Genomic DNA, 4,490 nt, shown 5'->3' on the forward strand with positions numbered 1-4,490 from the left:
AGAATGTGTAAATGGTGCTATCAAGAATCTGATAAATTTTATCCCAGTTTTTTGTGTACCACTTCTAATGTATGAGATTTATTTTTTTATTGGAAAAAATAAACAGTATGAAAGCATTAAATTGGTAGATTTTAGTAATTTAACAATGAATGGAATCCCTACGTTACAGGCCCTATCTTTCCTTGGAAATTTTAATGGTGGTAATAGATTTCAACAAAGGCACTGATAATCATATTCCTTTTAATCCATTCTTATATTTCAGTCTTGATTTATATGCTGATTCCTCACTGAGTCCTTAAGTAAAGTTTATTTACTTAATAATTTTATTTACTGTAAGTCTTCTCCAAGAAGGGAATTCTTGCTTTCGAAGGCAGCAATTGAGAGATGAAAATATAATTTAATACCCCTTACATCACAGGCACTATTTGAGACTAGTTACTCTGTTAGTAGGAGAAATATTCATCACTCATTAAATACAGGGCAAGCATGGCTATACACAATAATTTTGAGTGCAATACAGTCATAAATTTAATGTACACACGTTACTTAACTGAGGCAAACAGCCATACAAAATTGCACATGATTAGAAAACAGGATGAACTCATTTTGCCTTCTGCTTGGTTTCTCATAAACATGAATACATAATATTGTTATGCACTGTTGTTCATAGATGTCTTTTTACATAAAGGGTAAGTATCATATTACTTTAACAGATTATATTTGGAAATCTGCATGTTATTTTTTGTTTCATCAGATATGTGCCCCAAATAAATAACTTTTCTTTCAAAAAATGAAAGTATTAGAGAACTTGTCATGTTAATTTTGAAAAATATTGAGGTATAGTACTAGACAGGATGTCATTCCACTGGTCTATATAAACAAAAAAAACTGTTCTTGAAAATTGAAGCATTACCTTGTATAATAAAGTACATCAAATCAGATTTGTAAATAAAATATTGTTTAATTCTAAAGTATTCAATATTTTGATTAGATTATTTTTTTAAGGAAAAATATTTAACGTGTATGTGCCGAATTTTTTTTAAATAGTTTTTTATAATTGCAATGGAAAGGCAATTGTTTCATTACAAAGTGGTACAGAAGCCAATACTTGGGTTACCATAGATATATAAACAAGCAAAAACTGTGGAACACGTTTTAAGCTCATTTTGGAAAATTAAAACAGTTCTGTAGAAATGCATATTTGTATTTGTTTCTCTAATAAATCTGCAAATAGCTTTAAACACAAATTAGTTTTAATTATTTAAATTATGAGTTCTCAAGTAATTTAACACCTGTTTTGCCTTACATTTTGTGAAAACATTGTCTCATGGAAATGAATAGAGGCTTATTGTGGAAATCAAGGTAGGTCTGCATTTATTCAAAAAGGTCAGGTATTTAGCATTTAAGTATGTTTACCTCTGAAATGATTAAAGAATTTTTATGAAAAAACAACACTTCTCCCCCCACCCAAATTTCATGAATTTAGCCGCTGCCCAAAACAAAGGACCAGTTTGCATTTGCTTTAACTCGGTACCAAATGAAAGAGCAAATTAAGTGAAATCATGTGTTCAAACAGCTGATAATCAAAAGATTATTTGATGCAGTTAATCAGTTTCTTTACATGTATCCATGAAGGAATATAGACTTTTCTGAACCATGGTGCCTCCTTAGTCTTCTCTAATGTCATTTATGCATTATGATTAAAGTTGATATCTAAAAATACATATATTTTTCTTGAATTCTGATTTATGCTCATGCATTTGAAACTGTTTTAGGATAACATATAGTCATCTATTTCTGTTGTTAGTGTAGAGTCTCCATTTCATAAAAAATGCTTTGTACACAATACATCAATAGATATACTAGAATAAATACTAATGTGTGTATCTTTTTAAAGTTGTCATTCTGCTAGAGCAGAGATGCTAACCTTTTGGTTAAGGACTCAATTGAGTATTCCAATCCTATTGAACTATGAAGAGCACTCAAATTTTAATGAAGTATTTGTATTTGCCATTTTTTAAGCTAGTAAAATATTTCAGAGGATCTGGCTTATGAAAACTTTAAGCATTTCCAAGAGTATAGTTTATTGGCTTATCAATTTTACAGCTTTTGATCAATAAAAATACTGTTCTTGTCAGTATTTTAGATAATGGGTAATTGTATCAAATTTTTCCTTTAGCAGAATTTCTATAATTTAAATTTCAAAATTATGACATCAAAATTTCCACACTTTTAATGTTATATCTTTTTCTGTGAATCTTAAGATAGTTCAAGTCCTTAGTAGATTAACATGCTTTATTAAATTATTATAGTATACTAAGAAATAATCTTTGATGGACTTGATATATAGCATTTCTATATTTTATGTTGTCTATTTTAGGAGATAAATGTTGAAAAAGGCTCTGATAAGAGGAAGCCTGTAGACCTATAGTGAGACCAATTTATGCTGAAATTGTATTGAAAATAAACCATTACTTTTAAGGTTTCAGCACAGAAAAAAATATATTGTAATTTTTAAAATATTGGCATAATACAGATTAACTTATAAATCTTTTTTTAATAAAAGAAAAAGTTATATTTTTCAAAGTATCTTAGGAAAAACATTCTTCACTCAATTCTGTACAGAATATATTTTGTGAGGTTCCATTCCCCCGAAGAAAGCATTGGCTAGTAGTTTATCACTTAGGAGATACAACTCAAGATTTTTAACATTTCAATCTTGCATCAAGATTATGGGTGTTTTGTTTTAGGTTTGTGTGTGTGTGTCTTGTTTTGTTTTTTTGTTGGGGGGTGATGATAGAGAGTAGAAGCAATTATCAAAACTATTTTCACTCAGGCAACTACCGATTGTATAAAAAGTGATTCAGAAGGCCAAATACACAATTGACTAGTTTCAATTATTGAATTTTTGCATCACTTTGCCAGTACAGGGAAAACCTCTGAGGTTAAATTTCCTGTGAAGATTGACTGCATGACTCCCAAAACAATGTTACTTCCATATGCACTACAGAGGCTTAATCTGAATCAGAAACTTTGAAAAAATCATTTTTTAATCTTCAAATCTATAAAACTGATTTTTATACATTCTAGCAAATAACTAAATAGAATCATTGTCCACTGTCTTTACAAACAGGCTTGTCATTTGAAATCTTTAAATAATTGCCAATGCAGATACTTCTGAACATAAAAATTCTTACTTTCAATGAACTTTTAAAAATTGGGGGCCAGACATGGTGGCTCATGCCTGTAATCCCAGCACTTTGGGAGGCCAAGGCAGGTGGATCACCTGAGTTCAAGCGTTCGAGACCAGCCTGGCCAACATGGTGAAACCCCACCTCTACTAAAAAAATACCAAATTAGCTGGGTTGGTGGTGCACACCTGTAATCCCAGCTACTTGGGAGGCTGAGGCAGGAGAATCACTTGAATCTGGGAAGCGGAGGTTGCAGTGAGCCAAGATCATGCCATTGCACTCCAGCCTGGGCAACAAGAGCAAAACTCTGTCTCAAAAAAAAAAAAAGGAGGGGGAGATGGGGGTTTTTAAAAAGATTTTCTTGTTATGTGCCCCCTTTAGGACCTATCTCATTTAAAGCCATGAAAAAGTAGTTTGAAATTATACCCATTTTTTTAGTTGACAGCTTATTTTTTTAATATTATGCATCAGTTTTTATTTTGTAATTTTTCTTTAAATATTAAAGGTATTTTAAGGTTTTATAGACTAATGGTAATGATGGGTTTTCTCCCTTTTTTTAACTTTCTGAAAAGAGTTTTGTATGCTGATGGATCCAGTCATCATCAGTATGCATGATGTACAAACTTGGAATCTGTTTGGCATTCGTTTGCATGTGGATTTTTCAATTATGAACAAAATCAGATATTCTAAATACCTAGCTTGGACAAAAAAGGAAGAAAGATAGGACAAGAAGGCAAAGCACTAGAGAATCAATCGTTTGAAGAGTGACTGGACAACCAAGTCTAGTGATCTAAGCCAACCAAAAGAATTCATTATAAGCCCTTGACCTTCTGTAAGCATACAGAGGTTGATGACAATGTAATATTATCTCTGTTGTGAATTTTTATATTTAGTGAGTTTTTCAAATCTTGAGTATTATTTTAAAATCAATACTATCTCATCATTGGGTCTCCTATAACAATAACCAAAGTTGTACACTAATTAAAGTACCAGTTAAGTGGCATGTAGGACGTAATGATGCTACAAAAACATGTTATTATTAATGTCACTAATTCTGCTCTGGTTTCTTCCATACATCACATAGCTACAGATTGATACACACTTTTTTGTTATTTTATTTCTCACTCAGACATAAATTACTTTCTATCCTGACATGAAGAAATCAAGGAGGAACTTTCACCAATTTATTTTTAAATTTTAAGCACAGTGTTATACCCAAGGAAAAAAGTAAATAATAAAAGTGCATATACAAAATCCTTTTTTTCTGAATAGTAGGACTTAACACTCAATTGAGATCAT

This window comes from Gorilla gorilla, chromosome 15 (genome assembly GCF_029281585.2).
Source record: "Gorilla gorilla gorilla isolate KB3781 chromosome 15, NHGRI_mGorGor1-v2.1_pri, whole genome shotgun sequence".
In the NCBI taxonomy this organism is placed as follows: Eukaryota; Metazoa; Chordata; class Mammalia; order Primates; family Hominidae; genus Gorilla; species Gorilla gorilla.